This window comes from Hemiscyllium ocellatum, chromosome 26 (assembly GCF_020745735.1).
Source record: "Hemiscyllium ocellatum isolate sHemOce1 chromosome 26, sHemOce1.pat.X.cur, whole genome shotgun sequence".
Classification (NCBI taxonomy): Eukaryota; Metazoa; Chordata; class Chondrichthyes; order Orectolobiformes; family Hemiscylliidae; genus Hemiscyllium; species Hemiscyllium ocellatum.
In genome coordinates, this window is record NC_083426.1 from 19,716,574 (window position 1) to 19,733,027 (window position 16,454).

Here is a 16,454-nt window from a genome sequence, read left to right on the forward strand (position 1 = left end):
GAGAAAAACAAGTGAAGGTGCCCTCTTCCCTCAGTGCCACATCACAACAATCACACAGTTTCAGGATAAGGGTCACTCAAAATAGGATACATAACCAGATCAAGTACAAGACCCTGACCCACTAGCAATCAGTTTAGTAAGCTTTATCTGTTTTGAACGTTCAACCAAAAATAGATCTGAACTTTGTCCTCCAACAGATGAGTGTTAAGATAAACAGTCAACAATTTTCTCTGAAATTATAGGAAATGCTGGTGATGGCCAGGATGATGAAATCAGTGCTGAGGAACTAAAGTTTTAATTATGTTTGTCATCAGCCTCAGTGACATGTTTTCAACCACTAGCTCCACATGTAGCCTAGATTCAAACTTGCAACATGTATTCCTGCAGACTAAGGCTTTTACTGGAACACAAACCAGCAAATTGCCCTAAATGTGTGTCTACCCCTGCCATTTGAACAAGATACCTCCTATTCTGATCAAATACAAGTTAAAGTTCAGCCCACATTTCATCCCAGATAGTATGCCACTCTTCTCAGTTAATGGTTTTAAAAACAGAAACACAATTTTGTTTTAACAAAGCTAGTTTAGGTAATGCCACTCTCCTATTCTGTGTATTGTGTTGCTATAGTCCCAGGTGATCATGGAGTTGCTGTCCCATTATAGAGAGCTGACTGTTGATGATTTAATCTGAGGGCACCATGGCTCAGGCAAGGAGCAAAATTGAGGAGGTGGGACCCTTTATGGTAACCTCAGCTGGTACAGGAATTAAACTCATGCTGTTAACATCACAAACCAGTTGTCCAGCCAACTGAGCTAAATGACCACCATTTATAGTCCATATATCTAAGGAGAACGGATAAATGAGATATTGTATTAGGACTGACCTCAGCTCTATTACAAACATTATTGAACTATACAACTTATTTCTATGTGAAAGTGAGTACTGCAGATTAGAGCCAAGAGTGTGTTGCTGAAAAAGTACAGCCAGTCAGGCAGCATCCAAGGAGCAGGAAAATCAACATTTCTTTCCTGATCAAGGGCTTTTGCTCAAAACGTCAACTTATTTCTCTGGTTCTATTTCTTTTCTGTAGTTCAATTAAGCTGCAGGACCCTGTGCAGGACAATGGGATTCAAGAGGGCATCTGGGTGTCTTTGGATTGACATAGACAAGATGGGTCAATTGGCCCCCTTTCATGCTGTACCGTTTCTATGGTTCTATGGCACTATAGTTCTTTGGTTCTATAACAGTTTTGTTTAAATGTAACTTTGAATCAATGACGAAGGATGTCAGAAGCTGGGAAACTGTAATTTAGTTTGCCTAACATCTATCATGAGGGAGGGAGTAGAATCCATTATTATGGTTGTAGTGAATACTTGGAAAATCACAAATCAGGAAATCAGGCAGAGCTGAGGCTTTGAGAAAGGAAAACTAACTAATTTATTTCTTCATGGACTAACATACAAAGTAGATAGAGGGAAACGAGTAGATATGGCATATTTGGATGCCCAAAAGGTGCCAAATCAAAAGTTGCTGCACAAGGTAAGAGCACATGGTGTAGGGGCCAAGGTATTATCATGGATAGAGGACTGGTTAGCTAACAAGAAGTATGAATGACTGAATCATTTTCAGGTTGGTAAGCTGCAAATAATGGAGATCCCACAGATCAATGCCATTTCCCTAACTATGTACAATCTTTATCAATGATTTGGATGAGGTGGCAGAATGTTTGATTGCTTAATTTACTAATGCCAACTAAAAGGTACAAAAGCAAATTGTCAAGTGGAGTAGAGGTTCTGCAAAAGGCTATACACAGGTTAAATGAGAGAGCAGCAATTTGACAGATGGAGTATAATTTGGCTAGATGTGAACTTGTTCGCTTTGGCAGAAAGAATAACACAAGCGATATGCTATTTACATGTAGAAAAGTCAGACCTCAGTGGTACTGATGAATCTATGGTTCCTGGTACATGAGTTACAAAAGTTAGCATGCAGCAAATTATTAGGAAGGTGAATGGAATGTGTCCATTTATTACAAGGGGAATGGAGCTTGAGAGCAGGGAAGTTTTACTGCTGAAGTATATAGTGTTGATGATACCATATCTGGTGTACTCTTTATAGTTTTGGTCACCTTATTTGAAAAAAAAATGTGTTAGAAGCTGTTGCAAGAATGTTCACTTCATTCATGCCTGGAATGAAGGACTTACATTAGGATGAACACTTGGACATACATTTAAAATGCAGTTTAAAAGATCTTATTGAAACGTCAAATCCTGTGGGGTGTGGAAAGAGTAGATTCCAGGAGGATGCAAGAGACTAAAATTAGGGGGCATAATTTAAGAATAAAGAAGGAGGAGGTTTTCTGTTCTAAGAGAGTCATTAGAGAGTGGGGTTTTCTTCTCCAAAGGCGGTGGAGGCTGAGTTAGGTGCATTTGGATAGACAAGGCAGTCAATGGGTGACAGACGGGAAAGTGGAGCTAAGATCACATTCAGATCTGCCATGATTTATTGAATGATAAGGCAGGCTTGAAGGGACAAATGTTTTACTGCTGCACCTCTATTGTTTTGTCTTGTTTCATTGCTGAATTTCATATTATTTTTAAGCAGGAAAATGGAGGGATCTCCATTTGTTGATGGTAAAGGATTTACGAAGTACATCACGCATTTCACTGTGTCTACAGCACCAGAACAGTTTTAGCTTTGTCACTCAGTTGCCATTCTAACTTATTGCTTTGATTTTTAATGCCACTGGGTCTTCACCCTTCACCTAGTTTGCTCAGTTCTGAACTATTGTGATTCATAATAGCTAAACGTAAGTATCTCTGAATCATTATAATAGTTGCCAAACTCACTTCCAGTAAGTGATCATAAAACACTTTTCTTTTCCAACTTCCCGCCTGCTCCCACTCCACATTCCCCATTTCTGCTTTTTCTCATTATGTAGAACAACACTCCATGAACAAAAAGTAATATTTGTCTTTTGTACAACGTAAATTGCCCGAAAGTCTTACATACTTCTCACACTTTTGCAACATATTCTTTTTTCCAATATGGCCTTTCTTGAGATTTTAATTTCAAAGTTGGTATTTTGTTGAAATTGTAGACAGATGGTGTTCACTAATAAGTTATTGTGTAATACTGGATTCTTAGAGTAATGCCAAGCACACAGTTCGTGAATCAGTTATAAATTTATTTAATTTTGAACAGTTTCCATGCTAGTTTTCCAACTTGGCATTTCTGTAGGGAATTGCAATATTATATTGAATAAAGATACTTGGTTGGATGTCGGGAATGACAACAACAAATTATATGTAGAGACTTGAACATAAATGCTCTTCACAAAAGCATTATAAAATGAAATATGGCGCCACCTAAAGGAGAAAGGTAAAATAGAGACAGAAGGAACATTCTAATTTTGTTTGAGAATCTGACCATCACCCCATGATATTCAATATATTACTCACATTTAACTCCCCTGCCCCACTGTCAATATCCTGGGAATTACCTTTGACTAGAACCAGAACTTGTGGTATTGTGGAGAACATTTAACATCGTCTGATGGGAAAAACAAACTGGACCAGGCATATATGTTCTTTAGCTACCAGGAACTCTGTGGTTTAGTAGCTCAACTCCTTATTCCTGTGCTTATTCACCATCTACAAGACAAGTCAGGAGTGGGATGGAATACTCCTCATTCACCTGGATGAGTGCAGTTCTAACAACATTCAGGACACTTGACACCACCCAGGACAGAGCGCCAACTTTATTGGCACCCTGTCCACCTCCTTCAACATTTACCCTTGAACATTCACAGTAGCAGCAGTGTGCTCCATCAGCAAAATGCACTTCAACAACTCCCCACAGCTCCTTTGACAACATCTACCAATTCTGCAACCTCTACCATGTAGAAGGGCACTCACCAGTGCGTTCTCCAAGTCATGCACCACCCTGACTTGATACTATATCACTGTTTTTTTACGTTGCTGGGATAAATTCTTGGAACTGGTCTTCCTAGTAGCATTGCAGGTATATGGAAAATCCAAGGACTGCAGTGGTTCAAGGAGGCAGCTCACCACCATTGTCTCAATATGAATTAGTATTGAGCAATTAAAATGCAGGTCTGGTCAGTGAACCCAATATCTGGCAAGTCTGAGAAGGGAGCTCAAACTGCCAAAATAAAGTTTTTCCATCTTATGCCAAGAGCTGGTCAGAACTGGAATATTGACCAGAACATAGAAGTCAAGTTTGCACACCTACCTCTGTTCAGAGGAAGGGTTATGGGACTTGAAACATTAACTCTGACTTCTCTCCACAGATGCTGGCAGACCTGCCAAGCTTTTCCAGCAATTTCTGTTTTTGTTAGCACACCAATGTGGGTTATTATGACAGGCTTTAATATGTTATTTTTATACATAGAAAAAGGTGAAATAAGAACATAAGAACTAGGAGCAAGAGTAGGCAATCCAGTCCCTTGAGCTGAATGCCATTTAAGACAATCATAGCTGACTTCATCTGAGCCTCAACTCCACTTGCGTGCCCACTCCCTTTAATCCTTCATCCCATTATTAATTTAAAATTTGTCTATTCAGTATTCAGGCATCCACCACACTCTGGGGTAATGAATTCCACACATTCACAACTCTTTAAGTGATATATCTCTTCCTCATCTCTATTTTAAATCTGCTACACCTTAACCTTAAACTATGACCTCACATCCTAAGTTGCCGCACAATGGGAATCATCTGCTCTATATTTACTTTGCCAAACCTCCTTTCACATATTACATTCTGAAATTAGAACTCCTCTCATCCTTCTAAATGCTTGCAGGTATATGCCTAAACTGGTCAATCTTGTTAAAAGACAAACCTTTCATCTCTAGAATTAATTTAATGGAATGTTCAATTAATGTCTTCAAAACAAAATAGTTAATATAAGTGGCAGTGGTCTTTGTCACATAGAAGAGGCAATGGCATTGTGGTATTGTGACTGGAGTTATAATCTTTATGATTCATAATGCTTAGTTTTATAGATTAGTATAGATTTTGTAATCTGAAATTGTGACTGAATTCCAGGTTTCACGTTGAAGTAGAGTCCTTTTGTTGTGTTCTTTCCCTTTTTGCTGGCTAATAGTTAGTTGATGTCCAGCATTCAGAGTAAGAGCATAACTTTACCTGCAACACAAGGGTGACTGGGGAAATAGTTCTTCAACTGTGACTTTTATTCCATGCTAATGCTCAGTCCCAAGTTGGAACACATGAGAACATTCAATCCCGCTAGCAAATTCCAGCAATGTTGAAACTTATGTTTAAACCATTGTCCATACACATTCTTCAAAGGGAAAATCTCAAAATTTGACTGCAGCGTGCTGATTGAAACAAGGTCAGCTAGCTGGACCTCACAGAATATACCTCCCTAATTGGGGCTGTTACTTTGGTCCAAACAGAGAGTTCTGGCTGACACATAAAAAGTAAAGATTTACTGCAATTAGGCGGTAGTGTGGGGGTTTAAAAAAAAAGTCGATTAGAGTGGTGCTGGAAAAGCACAGCAGGTCAGGCAGCATTCGAGGAGCAGGAAAATCGATGTTTCAGGCAAAAGCCCTCATCTGCCTAGTTGATTTTATCCTTTTTTATATTTCAGAGCAGGTTGAGTGTCAAAGATATGGTACCTCTGTCTGAATGAAGCAGTACTAAAGTCAAGGACTGTTCATGTTTAAATAAAGAGTGACGATGACAAGATACCAGCCTCTGTGGAGTTATTTCATACAGTCTGGGACATAATCTACAGGGGGTGGCTGTACAAGAAGGATGTATTGCACCTAACTTGGAAGGGGTCTAATATACTGGCAGGGAAATTTGCGAGAGCTGCTTGGGAGGATTTAAACTAGTAAAGTTGTGGGTGGGCTAGTGGGACCCAGGAAGATAGTGAGCAAAGCGATCAAACTGAGACTGGTACAGTTGAGAACAGAAGCGAGTCAAACAGTCAGGGCAGGCAGGGACAAGGTAGGACTAATAAATTATACTGTGTTTATTTTAATGCAAGGGGCCTAACAGGGAAGGCAGATGAACTCAGGGCATGGTTAGGAACATGGGACTGGGATAGCATAGCAATTACAGAAACATGGCTTCGGGATGGGCAGGACTGGCAGCTTAACGTTCCAGGATACAAATGCTACAGAAAGGTGGGGGGGGCATTTTTGATAAGGGACAGCATTACAGCTGTGCTGAGGGAGGATATTCCCGGAAATACATCCAGGGAAGTTATTTGGGTGGAACTGAGAAATAAGAACGTGATGGTAACCTTATTGGGATTGTATTTTAAAATCCCCTATTAGGGGGTCTATCTTTCCAAACATAGACTGGGACTGCCATAATGTTAAGGGTTTAGATGGAGAGGAATTTGTTAAGAGTGTACAAGTCAAGTTTCTGATTCAGTATGTGGATGTACCCATTAGAGAAGGTGCAAAACTTGACCTACTCTTGGGAAATAAGGCAGGGCAGGTGACTGAGGTGTCAGTGGGGGAGCACTTTGGGGCTAGCGACCATAGTTCTATTAGATTTAAAATAATGATGGAAAAGGATAGACCAGATCTAAAAGTTGAAGTTCTAAATTGGAGAAAGGCCAATTTTGACGGTATTAGGCAAGAACTTTCAAAAGCTGATTGGGGGCAGATGTTTGCAGATAAAGGGACGGCTGAAAAATGGGAAGCCTTCAGAAATGAGATAACGAGAATCCAGAGAAAGTATATTCCTGTTAGGGTGAAAGGAAAGGCTGCTAGGTATAGGGAATGCTGGATGACTAAAGAAATTGAGGGTTTGGTTAAGAAAAAGAAGGAAGCATATGTAAGATATAGACATGATAGAGCGAGTGTATCCTTAGAAGAGTATAAAGGAAGTAGGAGTATACTCAAGAGGGAAATCAGAAGAGCAAAAAGGGGACATGAGATAGCTTTGCCAAATAGAATAGAGGAGAATCCAAAAAGTTTTTATAAATACATTAAGGACAAAAGGGTAACTCGGGAGAGAATAGGGCCCCTCAAGGCGGCCTTTGTGTGGAGCTGCAGAAAATGGGGGAGATACTAATTGAGTATTTTGCATCAGTGTTTACTGTGGAAAAGAACATGGAAGATATAGACTGTAGAAAATAGATGGTGACATCTGTAAAATGTCCATGTTACAGAGAGGAAGTACTGGATGTCTTGCAACGGGTAAAGGTGGATAAATCCCCAGGACCTGATCAGGTGTACCCAAGAACTCTGTAGGAAGCTAGAGAAGTGATTGCTGGTCCTCTTGATGAGATATTTGTATTATCGATAGTCACAGCTGAGGTGCCGGAAGACTGGAAATTGGCTAAAGTGGTGCGACTGTTTAAGAAGGGCGGTAAGGACAAGCCAGGAAACTATAGACCAGTGAGTCTGATGGCGGTGGTGGGCAAATTGTTGGAGGGAATCCTGAGGGACAGGATGTACATGTATTTGGAAAGGCAAGGACTGATTAGGGATAGTCAACATGGTTTGTGCGTGGGTAATCATGTCTCACAAACTTGATTGGGTTTTTTGAGAAAGTACCAAAGAGGATTGATGAGGGCAGAGCAGTAGATGTAATCTATATGGACTTCAGTACGACGTTTGACAAGGTTCCCCATGGGAGACTGATTAGCAAGGTGAGATCTCATGGAATACAGGGAGAACTAGCCATTTGGATACAGAACTGGCTCAAAGATAGAAGACAGAGGGTGGTAGTGGAGGGTTGTTTTTCAGACTGGAGGCCTGTGACCAGGGAGTGCCACAAAGATCGATGCTGGGTCCTCTACTTTTTGCTATTTACTTATGATAAATGATTTGGATGTGAGCATAAGAGGTGCAGTTAGTAAGTTTGCAGATGACACCAAAATTGGAGGTGTAGTGGACAGCGAAGAGGGTTACCTCAGATTACAACAGGATCTTGATCAGATGGGCCAATGGTCTGAGAATTGGCAGATGGAGTTTAATTCAGATCAATACAAGGTGCTGCATTTTGGGAAAGCAAGTCTTAGCAGGACTTATACACTTAATGGTAAGGTCCTAGGGAGTGTTGCTGAACAAAGAGACTTTGGCATGCAGGTTCATAGCTCCTTGAAAGTGAAGGAGCAGGTAGATAGGATAGTGAAGAAGGCGTTTGGTATGCTTTTCTTTATTGGTCAGAGTATTGAGTACAGGAGTTGGGAGGTCATGTTGCGGCTGTACAGGACATTGGTTAGGCCACTGTTGGAATATTGCGTGCATTTCTGGTCTCCTTCCTATCGGAAAGATGTTGTGATACTTGAAAGGGTTCAGAAAAGATTTACAAAGATGTTGCCAGGATTGGAAGATTTGAGCTATCGGGAGAGGCTGAACAGGCTGGGGCTGTTTTCCCTGGAGAGTTGGAAGCTGAGGTGTGACATTATAGAGGTTTACAAAATTATGAGGGGCATGAATAGGGTAAGTAGGCAAAGTCTTTTCCCTGGGGTCGGGGAGTCCAGAACTAGAGGGCATAGGTTTAGGGTGAGAGGGGAAAGATATAAAAGAGACCTGGGGGAAATGCTTTCATGCAGAGGGTGATATGTGTATGGAATGAGCTGTCAGAGGAAGTGGTGGAGGCTGGTACAATTGCAATATTTAAGAGGCATTTGGATGGTGAATAGGAAGGGTTTGGAGGGATATGGGCCAGATGCTGGCAGGTGGGACTAGATTGGGTTGGGATATCTGGTTGTCATGAACGGGTTCGACCGAAGGGTCTGTTTCCATGCTGTACATCTCTATGACTCTATGACTCTATTGAGCATGGGGTCCTCAGCCCTTTGTTATCTTTGTAGACACAGGAGATCATAGTTCAATTTTCTTGAAAATTTTTCAAATCTTTAGGTGCTATATCCCATTGGTCCCATGCTGAAATTATACCAGATAACCACTGATTTTAACCAGCAGCCAATTTGTTTCTGTAGTAATCCATTTCTAAACAAACATATTTTGTAATTTTGTATAGCTAAAATGGCCATATTTCTGGGTTCTGATCTGTCCTTAAACAGCACCGCAAAATACACTATTTCTCACTCCACAGGTACAGTTTGAGAAATAAAGAGATGGAAATACAGATTAGATTAAGGCTAAGAGGGAAGCAGAAAGAAAAAAAATGTCATGACAAAATTTCATTTTTTTAAATGAAGCAAAATAGTTTACCATCCAGAAATGAGAGTCAACAGTTCTAATTCTGGTTGAATTGAATATGCAAATCTAACTAGCTTTCTTAGAAGTAACAGGGAAGATAAGGCTGAATTGATGTTTGTGTGAGATTAACAGCAGAATGATATACATTTTCCTACAACTTAGAGTGATTCAGAGCTCACGCTATATCACTATATTGTCCAAACCTGTTCAGTGGTTTACTCATGACAGACAAACATCTGAAAACAATCTTTATTTTTCTTGAATGCTTTGGGTTATTATTGCAAAGCTAATATTGCTGTACCACAAGAGGGAGCTATGCTTCCTCCTTCAACAGTTGGGAGTATCAGCCGAACTGCAATGTGCAAATGGCTCAGACTTATTTACCATTAATAAGTTGTGATGTTATTCAGTGTTTAGAGTGCAGAGATAAATTACTGGAGCACTGACATGATTTTATGCCAGTGCTGACTAAGTGGATTGTCTCTGGTGAGGGGAGAGACATGGGATTAGAGGATTCAGAAGGGGAGGTTGTTTATTTATTAGGATTTTTAAAATTCATTGAGCATAAGATCACTGTCTGGGTTAAATTTTTGTCAATAGTAAACTGCCCATAAATTACGCAGAACATAAATTCCCCAATAACCTGATTAATTAAAGCTTTCTAGTGTGTATTGGAAATGTCCTTTTCTGTTTCTGCCTGTCCCACACAGGAGAGAAGATCTCTCTTAACTCACTTAGAACCCATGCAAACTTGAAAGAGAAAAAAACAAAGAGCCTGGGTCAATTACAGCACGAACAATCAAAAATTCATCATTCACCCCATTAGGAACTTAGCCGAGGCTCTGATGTGAGGTGATGAATCACCCAGACTGATCAGCCAGCAAGAATTCATCAAACCAATGTTCCCCGGAACAGACTGGTTACATGCTTCACTATTCTCCAGGTGGGGAGGGGAAGGAACACTACCTAAAATCTTGTCCAGTTTTACTTTGTATGGAACAACTGACAAAGTCAATGTTGGGCTCAACATGTCAAGTCTGTTTCTCTCTTCACAGATGCAGCCAGATCTGCCGAGTTTCTCTAATACTTCCTCTTTTTATTACAGAATTCCAGCATCCTCAACATGTTACTTTTGTTTCTAACTAATTCCTCCATCGTAATATAATCCTAATTCAAATCTAAAGCTGGAAAAAGCACAGCAGGACTGATGAAACGTTCCAACCTGGAACACTGACTTCCCTTCTCCTCTGACGCTGCTGGACCTGCTGTGCTTTTTCCAGGTCAACTCTTTATCTACTCCATGTCGACCATAACCCCAACTAAACTAGTCCCACCTGCCTGCTTCTGGCCCATATCCATCCAAACATTTCTTATTCATGCACTTCCCTTAATGTATTCAGCCTGGATTAGGAGAAGGCTTTTGACAGGATATCGCACACCTCCATGTGGGACATGATCTCCAAAATGGACTTTGGGGAGGGAAATTGCAATTGGATCCAACTGCTCCACCCCAACATTGTTAGTGCAGTCTCAATCAATGTGTGGGAATCAGCTTTCCGGTCAGGCAGAGCTGCCCATTCTCTCCTGCCTTGTTTGTGTGTTGTATAGAGCCTTTAGCTGAGTCCATTAGGAAGGATGTGAGCATGAGAGGAGTGACAATTCCAGGCAGCGGAGACCTACAGATCAAAGTCTCCCTGTGATGTCGCTGTTTTCTGCTCAGATCTGCTGACATTGCGCAGACTCATGAGCATCTGCAACCAGTTCAAACTGGCCTCAGGAGCCAAGGTAAATCAAGTCAAGAGTGAGGCCATATTCCTTGAGAACTGGCCGACTGATCCTTTACTCCCTTCACCATTAGGACAGATTATCTAAATGTGCTGGAATATGGTTCGGAGGGGCTGAGGTATATGCAAAACCTTGGGTGAAGCAGAAACTGGTCTTTTGGGAGTACTGTGGGTGAAAACATGGTCATCAGGTGTGAGGCATTCTCACTGTTGTTGTACATGGCTTGGGTCTGGCCCATCCCCCCAAACTGCACTGTTTCAGTCACCTAAGGCGTCCCTGGGACACACACCTCGAGACAAACATCAACTGCGCCTGGATGACCATAAACTCAGTGAAAGATGCTCTTCATTCTGCACGAAACTTGTCAGTCTTCCAAAGCAAGGAGTTGACCTGATCGAACATTGCAGACTGACACATTCCACAGTCTAGGACTACATGTTCAGGGATGGACTAAATTTTGGGGCAGCTGCTCCAAGACACAGTGGGGAAAGTCCACTGTCTGAGGTCTTCCTGTTGAAGTTAATTGGGGGTCTGTTAAGTTATCAGACCTTCAATGCATGTAAATATAATCTTGTATATGTGAGAGATGCCTTTGGTTTCCTGTGATAGAGTCAAACTCAAATGTTTGTTTACTTGATATGCTACTGTACAGAATCAAACTGCAATTGTGACAATGTATATCTACAAAGTATATTTTGTATGAATAAAGTATATTTTTGAAATAAAAATATCTTTTAAATGTTGTAACTTTACCTGCTTCCATCACTTCCTCTGGAAGTTCATTCCACACACATACCACTTTCTTCCCCCATGTCGTTTTCTTATCTTTCTCCTTTCATTTTAAAAATATGCCCACTAGTCTTGAAATCCTCACCCTAGGAAAAAGACTGTTGTCATTCACCTTATATACACCCCTCATGATTTTATACACCTCTGTAAGGTCACCTCTCAACCTCCTACACTCCAGTGAAAATAGTCCCCAGCCTCATCCCATAACTCAAACCCTCCATTCCTGGCAACATGCTTCTGAACCCTGCGTTATAGCCTTTATGGTATAATAATGCTCTTAGTAAGATATATTTTAGAAAGGAATGGCTGATGCGAACAGCTTATTGCAGGTTTAATGCTCCAATTGAGTCTGCAATACATGTAGCAAACAGGTGTTGAACATCTACAGAGCAGGCAGATCGCAACATCAATCAGTGTGTGACATCGATTAAATACCAAAAGTGCAATTTTGGAGCTTCCACTCTAAATAATGCAGCCTCTTCCCCTCACATTCAGCAGGAGGCAAGAAAGCCCACCAGCACTATTTATAGAAATGATTAATAAGCTGAAGATTAGATATTGTTTTGATATGACTGTAACTGCAAATTTCCAAGTGTTTGGTGCTTTCTACAGTTATTTCAAATTGCAAACATCTGCAGGAGGGTTGTGATGAATGCTGACGATCTTTGTACTGACTGTAGACTTCTCCACAAACTGGCTACTATCAGAGCCAGGAGCACTAGGGAGGGCATTTTTCTTCAGACACAGCGTGCATTGGTGAATGAACAGAGGTCACATAGAGCAGGATAAGCTGATGGCAAAAGAAAGAGGGGAAAGGTGAGAAGGGGTCTCAATAGAAGACATACCTAACTAAGGAGTTTAAGCATTAATCCTGATACCTGGAGTTCAGTGATGAACGATGGAGGGAACATAATGCTCTTCTTGAGGTGAGTGGGCTGGTCAAACTCTAGTTGGTATCTGGTGGTTTAACAGGGATTGAGGTGGACAAGGAAGGGGAGGTGAATAGTGTGGCTAGAGAGTTTCTGCCAGAGGTTTGAAGGGCAGGATATCCACTTTGCTAGACAGAATGAGGGCTTCCCATCTACGGGAGGCCTCAGCAAAAGTGATTGAAATATAAAACATCAGGTCTCCTGGAGAAGAGAAAAGCTCCTGTCTTTCATGTGCCTTTGCCTGTCCGAGCAGTTCTAATGCAATGCTTTCCTAATGATTGCAGTATGACTGGAGGAAGACCAGTGACCTCCAGTGGAGGAGACTCTAAGTGGGCTTTTGCAAATGACGTCAGCAGCTTTGGGCTGAATGGCCTGGTTACAAAATGCACATTACAGCATGGAGAGCAGCAGTCAGGGCTGCCTGACTGATAGGCAACAGCAAAATATTTATGAGAACTCCATAGAGGCAGCACACAAGAAGGGGTTGATGGGAATGCCTTAGTCTATTGGCAAGCTGAATGGACAGTTCAGTATTGTGATTTCTACAGGGCCAGTGGAACCACCAGGGGATTGGACTGTCACCCACAGCAACAGAACTTGGGGGCAACAAGATACTGAATTAAGTATTCCTGAAACTCAGGGATGAGAAAATTCTGCCAAAGGCCAGATAATGGATTGTTAAAAATCTGCTATTGGCCTCCTCCTTTAAAACCTTAATAAGAAATGTTGAGGCAAGTGACATTTGTTGCTTCTTACCTTCAGATAGTTTTCTGGTGGGCTTTAAACTGAATCCATATTCCTCATTCGTGGCAACTCTTAGATTTGTTTGATAAATTTGTTAACTGCCAGTTGTTGAGAGTCAGAACTGATTGTCAGATAGTGATTTAAGAAGCAACCAATGAATGTAAGATCAAGCTGTTCCTCCTATCACACAGGCTAGCTCACCCATGTTGACTGCTGCAATCACAGGTTCATTTTCTTCAGATCCTGCTACTCCTCCACGGATAGTATCTATGACTGGTGGACAAGAAGGAGGGAACCCTATCAATGAAAATCAATGAGATGTAATTTTGGCCGTTGACATGCAGGAGACATTCAGCCTTTCTCTGTTACCTATCCCAAAACCAAACCCCAGGTGACCAGCTTGATCTGTTTGGCCTTGTCTATAACAGAAAAAGCCATGAAGACTAATAAGAGAGAAGAGAGGCCAGAGGCTGGCTGAAGCCTTGCAATGGGGGGTCACTGATTGCTTTTTATGATTTATGAAGGAAGACCCTAAACCATTCTGTTCCGTGGCTTTCTGCAGTTTAAATAATTGTCAGCACTTCTCTTCTTTCTGCCAAAATGCATAATCTCACATTTCTACACATTATATTCCATTTGCCAGGTTTTTGCCCATTTACTTAACTTGTCTTTACCCCTCTTCGGTCTTTTTGTGTCCTCCTCACCATTTTCCTTTCCATCTATGTTTGTATCATCCATAAACTTGGCTACAGTACATTCACTTTCCTCATCCATGCTATTAAACTATGTTGTAATTCTCTGTCTTCCATTAGTTAACCAACCCTCTATCCATGCTAATATGCTATCTCCAAACCATGAGTTTTTAACTCATTAAGTAGCTTAATGTGTAGCATCTTACTAAACACCTTTGGAAAATCCAAACACATTACATCTAGTACTTCCCCTTCGTCTATCCTGCTTGTTACCTTTTGAAAAGAATTCTTGTAAATTTGTCAGGTGTGCTATTTTGAGTATATGAAAGAAGTAATTTGTTAGTCACTAACTGCAAGAAGAAATTATAGATTAGAAATAGGAAATGAATGCAGGAAAAGAAACAAGTTAAAAGATATATGGTTCTAATTATCTAGATTGCTCATAAAGAGAAGATGCTCAACATTAGGCTTGTTACGTAGCATGGTACCAGTAGTACTGATTTGGTGGGTGAGTGATTGATTTTGTGATGCTGTAATTTGCTTGTCAGCTGAAAAGCCTTTGTCCTGTTTCTGTGAGCTTCCAGGTAGGATCAGAATAAATGAGGTTTATACGAGCAAGTGAACAGTCAGGCAGCTTGGTCCAGTCCATGAGCTGGGTGCGTGTCCCTGAGTGCAGTGTCCTTTCAGTAAAAAGTGAGGTCTGCAGATGCTGGAGATCAGAGCTGAAAATGTGTTGCTGGTTAAAGCGCAGCAGGTCAGGCAGCATCCAAGGAACAGGAAATTCGACTTTTCGGGCACAAGCCCTTCATCAGGATGAAGGGCTTGTGCCCGAAACGTCAAATTTCCTGTTCCTTGGATGCTGCCTGACCTGCTGCGCTTTAACCAGCAACACATTTTCTGCAGTGTCCTTTCAGCAGCATTACAATGTTAGTTACCAGTGCAACCTGAGTGCAGAATCATCCTGTAATTGTATCTGAGGATTCAGAGATTAACACATGTCAGATACTAATGTCTATGAAAGTGGGATGCATGTGACTGGTGCCCATGGTGTGTTTATTGCGAAGTAAGTGCTCAGTGTTCAATATGGAACAAGTGGCAAACTGAAATCGCCAAGTATCTGCTCTGAATTCTATGCCAAGAAGTCTCGATATCTACCTTCTTCAGTGCATTGAGTAAGTTAGGAAGGTGAAAATTAAGGGGGCAATCAGCGGCATTAACCAGCTATAACCTTCCTTCATTAACTCAGCAATGCCGAATAGGAAACTCAGCACTTGACAAATACATAAAAGATGCAGTGTGTTGCTGCTGACGTTGCGATGGGTCTCGTCAGATCTCTCATATGATCTAATCATGTCTCGCCATAGCCTACATGTTCAAACTCCTATAAAATTTCACTCATGGTAAGTATTATGGCAGCACATAGCATGATGTGTGAGCCATATCACAAATTATAACCACCATTTCTTCAGGTACCGAACCTGGGAAAAGTGTAGAACAGTGAAAATGTACCATCACTATCATCATATCCTGCTTTTTCATGTAAGATTAAAAAAAACAACTCTATGTAATGACAAACTGCAGAAATTCTATTCATATTAAGCATAATATTCATTTTGTAAGTTAATTGTGGGGGAGGTGGTGACAAAATATTATAATTTTTCTAGAGCCTCCCAGTACACCTTCATTGACCTTGATTTCTATGTAATTATTTCTCTCTGAACTCTCAGCCTAAATGAATTGCTAATATGCATGTTTTAAAATATTTCAAACAAACAAATTGAATACCCTTGCCCCATAATGGTTTCATTCTGTAAAGTGTCTTTCTTATTTGCTGAATTCACTAGTTACTAACCAATGTATCGTGATTCAGAGCTGTCTTTTAAAGTCAGTGGATCAGATTACTGAATATACTCTATTGTCCCTTAAGGTCTTTACAGTAATTTCCTCAGACAGGTTGTAACACCTGGAAGATTGTCTCATTGGGCTGTAATGGCAGGGTGGAGTTTTTTTTTGTGTGTGTAAAGGGTTGTTCAAAATGACTCCATCCATGGAAATTGTCTAGACAGGCCACTCATAAATCTTCAGGTGAATCATATTCAGAAATGTTAAACAAAAACAACTCTTAAGTGCATTTAAAGGAGTATAGAACACAGTCGCCGTGATCTTCTTTAAAGACAATGACAAACTTCTTAGAATGCTCGTAACAAGGTAATTCTTTTGGAAAGTGAACATGCTCATGAAAATTTTGTAAACTTGCTGATGTCAATTGGCACTGTGCCTGTGATTTCCTAGTGCTGTGGCATTGATGTACCCTTCATCTTTTTCATTTATAAATAG

At 40.8% G+C, this 16,454-nt stretch overlaps 1 protein-coding gene across 1 annotated transcript in view; it reads left to right on the forward strand.

Moving 5' to 3' along the window:
- The first annotated feature begins 16,260 nt into the window (after positions 1-16,260).
- Positions 16,261-16,454, forward strand: part of lamb3 (laminin subunit beta 3) — a 49,502-nt gene continuing 49,308 nt past the window's right edge. Inside the window, exon 1 of the mRNA XM_060845430.1 lies at positions 16,261-16,325. The gene's annotated coding sequence lies outside the window, so the exon portion shown is untranslated. The remainder of the gene's footprint in view (positions 16,326-16,454) is intronic.